At 45.6% G+C, this 15105-nt stretch overlaps 1 protein-coding gene across 1 annotated transcript in view; it reads right to left on the bottom strand.

Moving 5' to 3' along the window:
• The window catches only part of LOC138481557 (zinc finger protein 660-like), a 1126844-nt gene that overhangs the window by 992673 nt on the left and 119066 nt on the right, over positions 1–15105 (bottom strand). The gene's annotated exons all lie outside the window — the stretch shown is intronic.

Raw genomic sequence — 15105 nt, forward strand, 5'->3', positions numbered from 1 at the left:
CAAGTGTTATTACTTATAATATAACCCAAGGTGATGTATGTTATGTTATGACATGCAATGCACAAGAAATTGGCAAATACCAACAAATAGAGTTGACCAATCAGCACAATCATACAATGTTCGAGAGAAGACTATGTTCAAGAGTGCCACGCAAATGCACCAGTGTAAATAACACTATGGCCCTCATTCCCAGTATGGCGGTAAGGGATACCGGTCACTGTTAACGAGACCGGTGCCGGTAATCCCTTACCGCCACATTCCGAGTTCCCTTTGCGCCCTCGTCCTTAACGTCTGCTTTTAGCAGGCGTTAGGTACGAGGGCGCAAAGGGGCTTTTTAGCCAATAACGGTGACCGTAAAGTACGGTCACCGTTATTTGCAATTTCCCCATTCCCATTGAGTCCTATGGGGGCTCAGTTGGGAATGGGGAAGGGCCCTGGGGAATGGGAAATTACCGCCCTGGTCAACTCGGAATAGGGCGGTAATTTCCCATTCCACCAGGGCGGTGCCGGTACGGGCCCGGTGCCGACCAAGGCGCTACTACCGCCATTGGTTAGCGCCGGACTCGGAATGAGGCCCTATGTCTTGTAATCATACAGTGATAATGGGCAGTCATTTGAATCATGTGAAACTTCCAACAGGATGGCTCTTTTCATGTGGTAACATTACATACACTTATATTCCAGCTAACATTCTGGAGGTCCATGTGCTTTAACTCGATTAGGACTAATGATGTTTCCTTTACACCCAGCGATAACTCGAGGTAAAAGGTCAACTTTCGAATCTGTAGGTCTATCTCCTGACTGTGATTCACATGTACATTTGTTATCAGAAGCTAAGGTTCTAGCATTAACCCTTTCATTAGTGGGAGTTTGGGGTTTAGCTGCTGGAGGTTACAAAACTTTGATGAAATTAGCATGTTTATTAGTCAAAAGCCTTAATCATACTTCGCAGGCATTAGAAGAATTACTCCTTGATAGTCAAGTTATTAGAAAAGCAACTTTGCAGAACAGAGCCGCTGTTGATTATCTATTGCTAAAACATAATTTAGGGTGTAACGCATTTGAAGGTATGTGTTGTTTCAAGTTAAGTAACCATTCACGATCTATTGAAAGTCATATTTGAGGTTTGAGGGATCTCATTTCTCAAGTGTCTCAAGATCGTACTGGAAATTGGTGGGATTGGTTATTTTCATGGATACCTGATATTGGGGGTACACTACGTTACGCTTTGCTTGCATTTTTATTATATTGTCTATCATAATTTCTTGTTGTTGTTGCATTCAATGTATTCCCAATTTAGTATTAACATTTCGTAGGTTTCAGAGACCGGTTCCTGTGCCAACGGGCTATGGAAGGTAAATATCCAAGGGTGGAATTGTTATGCTTGAACTAAAATGGCGCTGGTGCGCAATGCATTCTGGGAGTGCTCAGAGCCATGATGAATATTTATTTCATGCCGCAGTGAAAAGCTGCACACATTTTGCTGAGTGTTAGATTCACGGTGCTGAGAAAAACATGCTTTCCAAACCTGGTTTGCGGTCAAGGACATTTCTGCTGGGAAAGCTAACTTTGTTATGGTTTGCTACTGTTCTCCGTGGAGCGTGTTTTTAGAGAAGGGAGGCACTACGCTTCTTGGGGGGAGCTCTCGATTGACCCAGCTGGCAACCGACGGCTGTTCCTCAATTGCGCAAGTGCAATTTCCAGAAGGTTCGAGAATTGACTCCCCTTTGTGGAGTGTGTATATATGCGGAAACCCGGAGGTGGTCAGGTGAGACTTCAGCCGGAGAAGGACGCTTACGTCCGGCCCTCCTGTGAGCTGTGGTGCTCTCGGCCTGGCTGTTCCCGGGGTCTTCCAGCCGCTTCTGGGCGAGATGAGGAATCCTGTTACACTCACGGTGATGTATTTCCTTTTGAATTCTTTACTTCTTCTGTGATTTATGTCCATATTATTTTTGTGAGTTATTTCTACGTACTTCTAAACTTTGAATAAATAGCCGTATAAGAGCGGATTATCTTCTAAGAATGCGTGGCTGTGAGTTATTGCGTCTGTCTACGTTCAAAGTATTTGCTCTGTAATTGCATTGGTGATTTATGTTTGTTCCGTGCACTTTGGGGAGAGCAATACAGGGTCGCAGCCGTATTTCTTCAGGTTTAGCTCCAGGTACACCCAGTCATCTAAGTGCATCTAAGGCCACTATGGAGAATTTCTGTTTTGTTTTGTTCCCTATTTCTATAATATATGCCGCCCGCCTAATGTTGTCCTGCTTGTGTCTCCCTATGATGAATCCTGCTTGGTCTTCGTGGATTATTTGGGGTAGGACCTTCGCTAACCTGTTTGCCAGGATTTTTGCATATAACTTAGCGTTGCTATTAAGTAATGATATTGGCCTGTAACTTGTGGGGTCTTTCCCTGGTTTCAAGATGAGGACTGTGGTTGATTTGCCCACATCTTGCGTAACTGTCCTGATTTCCCTAATGTAGTTGAACAGGTTTGTTAATGGCCTCAGTAGCTGGTTCCTGAAGGTTTTGTAGTACCCGTTCCCAAATCCGTCCGGCCCAGGTGTCTTATTGTGTGGAAGGTGTGTTATGGCGTTGCTTATTTCTTGGGCTGTTATGGGAGCCTGGAGGTTTACATTATCTTCTTCTGTTATTTGGGGAGGCTTATTTTGGCCATGTAGTCTAGCTGGAGCTGCGGGGATAGGTCCTCTTTTTCGAGGAGGTCTAGGTGGAACTTTTCCATGATATTTAGTTTTCCCTCTTCTGATGTGATTGTCCCCCATTTAGGATTCTTGAGACTGACTATGTAGTTTCGTGTTTTTTGTTTGTTGAGTTTGGCTGCTAGGAATCTGTTAGCTTTGCCTCTGTGTGCGTAGTAGGACTGTTTAGTGCGTAGTATGGATTGTGCGGTGTGATCTGCCATGTGGGTTTCTAGTTGGGCTCTCACTTTTCGGAGGTTCTTTATTGTTTTGGGTGTTTGTTTGGCCTTGTGTTGTGTTTCCGCTTCCTTCAGTTCTAGCTCCAGTTTTTGTTTGAGAAGCTTTCTTTCCCTTATACATGCTGTGGTTTGTGATATGAATTCCCCCCTCATGACTGCGTTCCCTGCATCCCATATTACCCCCCAGTTTGTTTCCCCGTTGGCGTTGTCCCAAAAATAGTTATCCAGCGCTCTTCCCATGTGGGCTCTAATGGCGATGTCTCTGAGTATGATCTCGTTCAGTTTCCAGGTTCTGTTAGGGCAGGGTTTTTCTTTTATCGGGGCCATCTTTAGAATAACTGGGGCGTGGTCTGTGAGGTATTGTACTCCTATTTGCACGTCTTCAATTTGTGGGATGAGGGTGGATGAGGTCAGGATCATGTCTATCCTTGAGTAGCCCCTGTGTACAGGTGAATAATGGGTGAATTCCCTTTCTGTGGTGTGAAAGAATCTCCACGTCTCTATTACCCCAAGGTCTCTAAACAGTTTACCTAGTGCTTGTCTGCTCCTGCCGTCTGCCATGGTGGGGGGAGGGTCTTATCAAGGGTGGGATCCATTATGCAATTAAAGTCTCCCCTATAATGATTTGTCCCTCACATCGGTTAGCCAGGTTCTGCAGGATTTCGCCTAAAAAGATGTCTGGTCTGTCATTTGGGCCGTATAATGCTATTAGGGTATATGTTTGTTCGTGCAGTGTCCCTTTAAGTAGAAGGAATCTACCCTCTGTATCCCTATATACAGACTTTTTCTTGAATGGCAAGTTAGCGTTTAGTAAAATTGCAACTCCTCTGGTTTTTTTCCCCCATTCCCTGGAGGCAAAGTATTGCTTGGGGAAGGTTTTGTGGGCCATCCGTTTCTCGTCTAGCGCGAGCAGGTGCGTTTCTTGAAGGAAAACTATTGCAGCTTGGAGTTCCGACAGGCGTGTTAATATACTTCGTCGTTTCACTGGCGAGTTTAGGCCCTGTACATTCAGAGATATGATTGTTAATTCAGGCATGGATCTTGTCTGGGGTATACTTCATCATCTGTGTGCCCTCTTTTGGCGGTGAATGGTGTACGGTGTGCAGTCGCGGACCATATCTTAAGCCCATCCCAACCCAACTCAACCCAAAAAAAAAAAAAAAAACATTGTGAACTTGTTTTCGCCCTTGTGGTGGTGGGACCAAGGAGTCTTTGCGCCTCCTCTGGGTTCCCCCCGGAGCGTTGGGTCCCTCGATTCCCCCAGCGTATCATTTCTCTGATTTTACCTTTTGTTGTGTTCCTTTTGCTGTCGTCAACTTCTCCATTACGGTCCCGGATTCTGTAGTATTTTATGTGTTTTGTTCATTGTTAGTGTGCAGGGGCCGTTCTCTTGGGGTTTTCCGCAGTGTGGGGCCCTCTGGTGTGAATTCTCTTGTTTGGCATCGCCTGGCGTTGGGGGCCCATTCCCATATTCTGGGTCCTCCCCCCTTTCTCGGGTGGCGTATTTTCCTGGGGTTCGTCTTCTTCTAGTTGCAGCAGAGCTATCCCTTCTTCGCATGTAGAGATCCGCTGTGATTTACCTTCCCATGTGAATTGAAATCCGAAGGGGTATGCCCACCTGTATATGATGTATTGGGCTTTCAGTGCCCTTGTGACTGGTTGCATCAGTCTCCTTTTATGCAGGGTGGATAAGGCTAGGTCCTGGAAGAGTCGGATCTGGTTGCCATTGATGGTGATCGTCTGTTGCTTGCAGGCTGCTCGTAAGATGTCCTCCTTAGTTAAGTATGAAGTCATTGCCATGATCACGTCTCTTGGACTGGTTCCCGGTTTGCTTCGCATGGGTCCCACTCTATGTATTCTGTCAATGGATATGCTTTCTGGTGGGATGTGGTTGAGCATGCTGCTGAAGCATAGCTGGAATGTGTCTCTGAGATCCCTGTCTCCAATCGTTACGGCCAGGCCTTTGACTAGTATGTTGGACCTTCGTGAGCGGTTCTTGAGGTCCTCCGCCTGTAGTTCTAGGTTATGTGTGGCTCTGGCGATCTGTTCTAGGAGGATGCTATTCTGTTTTACTTCTTCTGTTGTGTCTGAGAGGCTTCTTTCCGCTGTGTCAACTCTATCTCCCAGTTCCACGATGTCCTTCTTTACTTCCTGGAGGGAGGATTTCAGTTCCACCCGGATCGTGCCCAGTTGGCTCTGGAGGGATTCCATCATTCTGTTTTCCATGTTTCTCAAACAGTCTTGTAGGTCCTCTTTGCTTAGTGCCATCGTGCTGGTGTCTGCTGTGTCTGTTTCTGTTTCAGTGCGTGGGTCCTATGTGTCCTCGTGTTGGTTCGCCTCATGGGGTTGCCCCCAGTATAGTTCTAGCTGTCTGCTTCGTGCTTTTGCTGTGGGTCTGATTCTTGCAGGGGTGTTCTTTTGTTTAGCGCCAGGCATCTGTTTCTTGGGGGGCTACTAGAGCATGAGCCTAGATGTGTTGGAGAGAGTCCGGGGGCCAGCGCCCGCTTTTGCGTTTGACTCCTATGAGACCAGGCCCGTGTAAGCAAACAGGCATTCTGGGGTGGAGCCCTCCACGCCCAGGAGGGTCCTGCGGAGCCAGCTGTCTATTGTGGGTCTTCCTGGGATGAGCCCCCGGGGGTTTTCCCCTACCTGCGGCAGGATTTGCTATTTGTTGTCCAACAGCATGTATTTGCAGGACGTATTGGAGGATGGTGGGTTCTTAACACGACCCAGTGCGCTTTGCACTGTGTTCTGGCTCGTCCCCGGGGTGGCAGGGGCTTCGTTGGCCGGTACGATTGCCTTGCGCCTGCTCGCAGTGTCTTGCAGGGAGCCGGGTCTGCTGCTGGGGCTTTCCCTCGCTTTGGGAAGGCGTTGGTGCGTGGTGTGTGCTCTGTGCGCTATTACTCCAGATCCCCTGCTGGTGTCACGCACGCCATGGGGTTGGGACCTTTGAGTTATGGCTTTCAGGAGGGGGTCACGTTAGTTTCAGAGCTCTGTTGAGCTCCTTTATGCCAATCTTGTTGTGTCTTACCCCTTTCGTGTGCACGTAGGTCTGTGGCTCGCATTCTCCAGTGCAGGGAGGATGTGTGAGGGGTCGCTCCCTTGGCTTGCAGTTGGATCAGTTAGTTCTCCGGCTGGGGCCCCCCCGGCGCTCTGGGTTGTCTGTAGTGCGAACCGCCCAGAGGCTCCTCTAACGGCACACTGTCGTGTGGGTGGGGAGGGAGCTTCCCCGGGCTGTGCGGTGCCCGGGAGTGATCAAGCCGGGTGCGCTTTGCCGCGTTTTGGGTTCGGGCCGCCTCCAGCGGCCCCCACCATTCCCCCCGTGTTCCGGGTCTTCCCAGGGGGGGGGGCGTCTTCTGTTCCGGGGAGTTCAGTTCCGTCCTTCTGTTCTGTTCCTTCTGTTCCGTTGGCTCCTCCAAAGGCGCACTGCCGCGTGGGTGGGGAGGGAGTTTACCCGGGCCGTTCGGCACCCGGGAGAGATTAAAGCTGGGTGCGCTTTGCTGCGTTTCGGCTCCGGGCCGCCTTCAATGGCCCCTCCCGTTCCCCCCGGGAGGGGGCGTCCTTCTGCTCTAGCTGCTACGGGGTGGGACCACTGCGATCTCCGGAGCACCCGTCGGGCTGCCTCCGGTGAGACGGTGCTGCGGGGTCCGGGAGTGGAGGGAATATCCCAGGGCCTCTGGCGTGCCGGTACTCCCGGCTCCGGCCTTTGAGTTGCCGTGTTACTTCCGACGCAGGCTGATCCCGCGAAGATGCCTCCACCTCTCTACACATTAGTTGGGCGGTTTGTTTCTTCGGGAATGTGTTGCGCCAAGGTTCCGATTCGCTTTGCAGGAACCGCTGGTTATTTTGTTAGGGTTAACTCTGCTATTTTCACCTTTAGTTTGCCGCCCGGGCGGAGAGCGGGGATTGTGCGACTTTAGGGGCTGGCGGCCATCTTGGAATCCCCCATTGTTTTAACCAACCTGCTTTCCTCCTATGTCTATTGTTGGTTTACTTTATTAACTGATTTGTATGACATTTGAACTGAGTACAGTTGATGGATTTTAATGGAATCAAAGAGTAATTGTGGTACCACATAGAAACTGTATATATTTACTATTTTAGATTATCTTGAGCACAAAGTTTGTTATTGTGATTGTGTACATAACTTGAGCCTATTTATATTACGAACTGTGTTTTCACTAACATTTTGTGTGGACATTCCTTTGTGGGTGCTTGGGCACTGCACTGTACTTAAGAACCAGCCTGCATCACCTCCTGAGAGCTTACGCCTTGATTGCTCATCCACGCTTACCAAATAGAGAATCTTGGCTGGGGTGCTCTGTGCCTCTAGTCTGCCATATATGGAGCAGGAGTACAGACAACCCCCTCCAGTCTTTACAGTCTGCGCACTTTGCGGTTTTGGAAAAAGATAGATGAAGCTCTAGAGGAAATTCTGGGGCTCAAGGGAAGGGGGAAATAGAGGCTTGGCTATCTTGGGGGCAGGAGGACCACTTGGGGATTTAACCTTGAAAACACAGCAAAAGTTGTATGTGATTTTGCCAATGGCGGGAGCATTAGTGATCGCACAAAACTGGAAAAAATAAGAACCCACTGCCTGAACATGAATGGGTGGGAAAGGTCTGGCATTTTGCGGCATTGGAATGGGTGTCTTATTCCCTGCAAGGAGACTAAAGTGGTTTTATGGCAGATTGGGACTTGGTGATGTAGTTCTTACGGAAGGACTCAGGAAGCGTCTGGTGCCCAAGGAGGATCAAACTGTTAGGATTGATTTAACTAAGAGATCTACTCAGAAGGGAAAGGGAGATGGGGATGGAAAGTACAAGTCTTATGAGGAAAAGGAAGGTGGACCATTGGGACAATGGATGATTTAACATCAGAGCATTGGAGAATTTCAGTGGAGGGGGATTGGGTGGGGGGGCGAGGGGTGAAGGGAGTTTCTAGGGAGGGTGATGCGGGAAAAGGTTATTTGTTTGAAAAATGGCAATAAATATCTTTGTGAAAAAAAGAATTTCCTTGGGGAAACCAATCCTGGAAAAATATGGTAATAGATGTTTGACAATGTATTTGGTTGTGTTGTTCCACATGGGGAATGCCTCTGGGTATCAGGCAGCGTAATCAACGATTGCAAGGACGTATTTGTTACCCAGTCTAGAGGTTTACAATGGCCCAATGATATCCATCCCAATTCAGGAGAATGGGACTTCTGTTAAAGCGTTCAGATGGGCAGGCAAGGGAATATGCATACTGGTCTTCTGACATATTTCACATCTCTAGCAATTAAAAAGAGAACAATAAACATCGGAAATGTAACATCCCAAAACAGTGATCACCACATTATTAGTATAGATTGGGAAACCGTCTGGGCCGGCACAGAAACTTTCCCAACTATTCAGATGGAAACAAACAAATTGGCGACTAGATTGCGCATTAATCATCTCAAGTCAACCAGCTTGTGGAAAATTACATTGGCTTCAAGCCGTAAACGCTGAATAAAATAAACTATGAATGGATACTTAGTCAATTTCTTCAAAATATAAATCATACTCATGTAGGCAAGGAAACCCACACTCACTCCTATAATCCACTTATGGTTAAGAAAAAAAGAGAACAACGGAAAGAACTCACTTGTCTTAAAAAATTAAAACTACTGAATGGCACCTTTCAGATGAAAAAGGTTAAACAAAAACATAGAAATTGGGTAAAGAATGCCAAAGCTCTGTTAATTCAAAAAGATGCCAAATCGGTACTCAGCAAGCTTAAATCGCATAATACAAGAGGCCTATGGAATTTACTAAATGCACAGAAGGGCCAACAAGAAAAATTGACAAAGGTTATTCCAGAAGATACCTGGGTAGCCCATTTATCAGCCATCTATACAGGAAAGCCAAGCAATAATAACCTTAAACCAGCAGCTTCAGTTGAAATTAAATGGCCAGCTATATGAGAACAAGAAACTATCCTGCTACTAATAAGGAAATTAAACGCTGCAAGAGCACCCGGCCCGACGGCCTCTGTAATGCCATCATTAAACGGAACCCGGTTGAATGGGCGAACCTATGCACACATCTATTTGCAAACATAGAAAAATGCAAACAAATACCAAACTCTTGGAAGTCTGCTATCTTGATCCCAATATATAAAAACAGCAACCAAAACAGTCCCACAAACTATCGGCCAATTGGTCTATTGGACCCTATCGGCAAAATATTCGCCACGTTACTGTTAAAAAATCTTAATATCTGGATCAAAGATAACAAGCGTTTCGATATCCGTCAAACTGGCATAATTAAAAATACGGGAACCAATGTCAATCTTTTGATTTTAATCATCCTTAAACATGAAGCTCTTCTAAAAGAAATAGCCCATTTATGCTGCTTTTATTGATTTACATGCAGCCTTTGACTTGGTTAACAGAGAAAAACTTAGGCAAAAATTGAGATTGTGGAACTGTCCATCAGATATTATAGAGCTGATTAAACAACTATAAACTAATACCACCATCAAAATTAGGCTCTCCCGTGATGGAATGCTATCCTTGTTGAGTGATGTTAACAATGGCTTGAAGCAAGGCTGCCCTTTGGCAGCAACCTTATTCAAACTATATACCTCAGACATTCCGGAGGAAGATCGCTTTCGTACAGCCAACTCACCGAAACTTAACGCCACACCTGTGCCACATTTATTGTACGCAGACGACTTTGTGATCCTAGACCTTACCCCAGTAGGCTTACAAAGAAGCCTCTCCCAGACGGAGAAGTACGTGAAGCAGAACGATCTAGAGATCAATACAACCAAAACCAAGATTATGTCTCTGACCAATAATAGGCAAACCAAACAGAAAATTACATCATTCTTCATGGATAACAAAAAGCTCCAATGGCAAAACTCAATCAAGTACTTGGGAATTCTATTGAATCACTCTGAGATAGAGAAAGACTGGATCTCACAGCTTCAAATTAAGACAGCCTCCCTGGCCCGGCAAGGTTCCACAATACACTTTAAATATGGGAAGTTCTTGATGAAACCAGTCATAACATTTTACCGGCAAAAGGTGAGTGCTATTATCACGTATGGGAGTGAAACCCTGATTAACATCGATCAAGCTATTTGGGATACGCTAGAAGGAATCTTCTGGCGGAAAATCCTAAAATTGTCTACCTCATTCCCTGCTGTAAGAATCTGGGCTGAGATAGCCACTCAATCCCTCTGCTCCATCGTCACTTGGAAAAAACTCGAATTATACAGAAAAATTGCAAACAACGACGATATTGCGGCTCTCAACATCCTCCGCACCAGAGAGAACTCGACAGGTGACACTCTGCTTAAGGCATGGAAAACCGCCATAGAGCAGCTAATGAGGGAAAATGACATAACCTTGTAGTCTCTTGTCAATCGTCCACAATCAGCAAAAAAAGAAATGATGGCTATAGAACGGCTGGATAAAGACTATCGCCTCCAAAAACAAATACAAAATGAACATCAATTGCGATCTAGACATTAGACCCATCAACCAGCTCGCTGCATATCTTGTCATCTTCCAAGATCGAAATATTAGAGATCTCTTAGCTACATGCCAAGCTCTCAACAATTCCAGACAACTGCCGAAATCAATAGCATTTTGCCGCTTTTGCGAACAAGAGGACATTGTTGAAACCCTATTCCACATCATTATAGAAAAAAGAAACCTATTTAGAGAAAGACTCACAAATCATGCGCCCCTCAGAACACCGTACGAGCGTTGGGCCCAGATATTGGCAGGCGCCAATAAAAACTTGATAATTACCATTATTTATTTTTAGAACAATATAACTGGAAAACAATAGTCTCAGCCATTCATTGAATGAAAGTTAATTTCTGCTGCTTCAGTCCCTCAACCTTAACGTGAGGAAGTACCTGAAGTGCGAATTTGGTTGTGTTTTTTCTCGTAGTTTTTGTTTGTTTTTTTTATAGTGATTGTAAACCATGTTGATAAAGCATAAATGAAAAGTTTTGTATGAAAATATATAATTTTAAATAAAAATAAAAAAATAATATTTCACATGTCTGAATGAAGTTCTTTATATCAACATGGATACCGGCCCAGTAAAACTTCCCACTGATATGCGCCTTGGTCTTAGATTGTAGTAAGTGTCCCCCCTGTCAAATGACAATGTGTGATCTTCAGATGGGTTTTGAGGATTACGAACTGAGTTTTACTTAGGCCTTCTCTGAAGGTTTCCTTTCTATACAGTAATCCTTGTGAACCCATAGACCTGGGGTCCTTTAAGATGAGGTAGCACTACTTAGAGATGTTTGGGGATACAGAACTTACTTATACATCAATAATCAAACAGACTCAGGAAGTTGGCAAAACGTAGTACTGTTTTATTTTCAATGATCTAAAACAAGGAGTTACAACGGACCTCAACGGACGTCGCACAGTACGATCTCAGCACATCACATAAAAACATGACTTTTATAGCAAAATATCATCATCAGTGACGTCACACTACGTGGCAAACTACACAAACCTACTTGGGGATGTGATAAGCATACAGGGAGCATCTAGGTATATGTTCCATACTACCGGAGGTTGTGATTGGGTCGCTAACATCAGGTGGACAACTAAGTCCTCCTCTATTGCAAATCATCTTCATCGTCACAAAATACACGATGATTCATTGGTTACACAAACTATAGGGCTCTTTGATACGTGGCCCTCTACAATTGGCTGGCACACTTGTACCCTTCTGGAATATTCCACTTGCTAGCAGCATGCAAGCTGGATACCCCAGGTGCTGGGAGGGTCGACGTGGTCATGCCTCCCCACCCAATTAGCCCAACATCTAGCATCACTCTTGCTGTCTGCCATTCAATTAAGGCTTTCAACTTGGCCTTGCAGACACTCTCTGTGCCTAAGAATAAAAGGGAGTGTGGCATGGTCTTATCTGCTGGTTTCAGTGTAGCTCGACCCAATATCTATTTCGATCTGATTATGTGACTGGAGACCACATTTTCGAGCTCTTCATTGCATATAATACTATTAAATGATGAACTCTTGACTCCTTCAGTGTTTTTTCATCCCACCTCAAACAGAAGTTTGTTTCTTTCTCAGGTTCATGTAGCTTCTTGACAGGCAACCAGGCTCACGGTGGCCTCGACTCTTGGTGCTGGGCCAGCCAGCCTTTCTTGAATTCTCCTTCGCCATTAGCTATTTTCCATCTGTGCCACACTCAAGCCCTTTCCAGTCACGGGGTTCAAGTCTTGCTAAAGTGCCTTGTGGAACATCCAGATTCTATATATTCCCATGTATATACATTGGCGCATCGCCGCAATCTATTCACTACGTAGCCAGCTTTAGGATTATTTTATCTACTTGTATTACAGCATCTGTACAAGTGTAAAAGGATTTTACATTTTCTTCAGCGTTTCTTTGCACGAGCATCTTCATTTCGATCCCAAAATGTGGCTTATCTTCGACACCTCCTCTTCTGATCTTATAGAATGTCTATATTCTTCCTTCTTTTGTATCTCTTCATGGTGTGTCAGTTCTGCTTCGCATGATGTCACCATTCCTCTTTCTCATCCATTTTCACACTTCTTCTGGAACTCTGCCCAGAAGACCATAATTTCTTTGTGACTGCATATAGGGTTTTCTTAATGGATACCTTGTCTCAAGAATTCTTTGCGGTATAGGCATCCTCACTGGTACTGCACGTGTTGCAATTTCTGGTACCCAACATATAGGCAACGTGAGGTTGGAGATTCTGGTAGAGATATTTGGGCTCCTCCTCTACACTTCCCCCTCCTGGCGATTCATCGACCACTGTCTCATCAAGACATCCTCGTCTGAAGAAGTGCTTCTTTGGAGTCCATGGGAGTCATTACGGGTGAGGCGGTAAGGGGTCAACGGCGCTGGTAAAGGTGCCGGAGCTGTCAACCCCTTACCGCCTCCTTATGAGTTCTGCTGGCGGGACCCGCTAAGGCCACCTGGTAAAACCATGCGTCCTTAGCGGGTCCCGCGAGCAGACCAGGGTGCTAACAATGGGCCCGTTACTAATGGGCCTGTTGTTAGCACCCTCCCCATTCCCATTGAGCCCTAATGGGGCTCAATGGGAATGGGGATGGGTTCCTTGAATGAGGAATTACCGAGCCCTCCAAGGTCGGAATGGGCCGGTAATTCCTCATTCAAGGAACCCGGAACCCGGTACCCGGTAAGGGGGTAGCCATGCCGCTAATAGCGGCATGGTTACCTCCTGACTCGTAATGGCCCCCTATATCTTTATGACTCCTTTTCGGTATCCTGCTGATTTCACATGCTCAGCAACACTCCAGGTCATACATCTGCATTGTCCATTGGGACTGCAGTAGATCCATCTTCCCACTTACTTCTTGTGGTTCTTTGGATACAGGAACTTTGTTCCCTCAGGTGCATGAATGCTGGCCTTTATGTAATCTCCGATTTCTTCATCTGCCAGCTCTTTAGTTTTTAATCCTGATTAGATATCAATCACAATCTTCATTCCTACTGCTTTCTTAGCAGTCCTCTTGCATTGTGTGATTAGTATCCTGATCACACAGAACCCAAACGTTCTCATCACCAACAGGGCTCCCAGGAACTTGAAAGTGTTTTGCCATCCATTGGGGAACCCATCAGAAGATTGACGCGAACCAGCGGTCATCAGCAATGTCTTCCACTTCATCTTCCATCTTGACGTGTATGTTTGTCAACATCGTTATGGCCTCTGTCAAGGTGCCATTCTCGTCGTCATTAGAAGGTATGAATGTGCAACATGATTCTCCGATTTTGGCACGAACACCTCCATCCATAGCTGTAATCATATCCAAGACATATCTATCATATCTATTCTGAAGAGTCATCAGTTTTATGGCTCTTAGATGCTCCATTATGGCATTGAATCTCTTTATGGCGGTGTTGATCGTCTGCAGAAGCTCCCATCTGGTTATCTGTAACCATTTGGTATTCGCCATCGTCTGGATCCCAGGCATAAAGATAACAGTAAAAACGGAAGCAGTATTGCTGAACAATCTGTGTTCATATGGAATAGCATCAAAGGCCTCTATCGATTTAGCTGAGAAGTAATTTTCTCTCTTCATTCGATTAAGGAGTACAGCAGATCTTTTCTTCCTCAGATGAGCATCTGCTTTTGGAAACTTGCCAATGTTTAGGTCACTCTTTGGAATCACCAATGCTGGAACATGAACAATCACTATAGAACACAGTCCTCCCCAGTCTCTGGGCAGCTTCATATATGCTCTGGATCCACAGGCCCAGTAGTGATCCATTATCACCACTGTCCCATCTTTCATTCCTGGCACATCAAAGATTCATCCGCATTGTTGATTCTCTCCAATTTTTCTCATGCTATTGTTTCTGAAACATAGTTTAGCACTAGCCAAAGGCACTATAGGCACTGGGCCTCCTTTGTCTTCGACCCACGTCAGAAGCTTTGCAAGCCTCGGCCAGAGAGGTTTGCATCCATTTTCCACTCGTTCAATAACTGTCTTGTGATGACCAGTTACAGACACAGCTCTGCATACAACTATGCCCTGTTTATTTCACATCTGATTCCAGCTCCCTTCATAACAGGTAGTTCATATCTTATCACATGATTTCTGGTGTGTGCTCTTTCTCTTGTCTTCAAATCTTGGACATAATCATCTTCATCTGGGGCTGCTCATTCTGTCACCCATACCAAGGATGCCATCCGACCCTCAAACTGACCTCTTGTATGACAGAGTGCAAGGTGAGTTAGGCAATGATCATGGAGTAAATCAAACACAGACCTCCCTTCAAAGGGATGTCTGAAAGCACTTGTCACAGACCTAGGTACATTCACATGTGATGCTGGAGTTAGAACAATCACATAAGGCCTTGGCCTTCTTACAGTGTCTAGTTCTGCAAAAGTGACTGGAGTGGGAAGGATTAACGGAATTCCTGAAGTTCTGCAACCGCTAAAGTAAACAGTCTGGATCAATGGAAACAGAAAAACGATAATGGATGCTGAATAGGCATAGGTTATGCACCAATACATTAGGCTCCACCATCGGTGTCTCTCCACACGTCGTCTACTCTGCTCACTTCCTCGAACTGCAATGTGCTCAAAAGACCACATTTTTGCCTGCAATTACTTATATGATTTTCTCGATAATCTCCATAAGTAACC

This window comes from Ambystoma mexicanum, chromosome 5p (genome assembly GCF_040938575.1).
Source record: "Ambystoma mexicanum isolate Mex_15411 chromosome 5p, UKY_AmexF1_1, whole genome shotgun sequence".
Lineage (NCBI taxonomy): Eukaryota > Metazoa > Chordata > Amphibia > Caudata > Ambystomatidae > Ambystoma > Ambystoma mexicanum.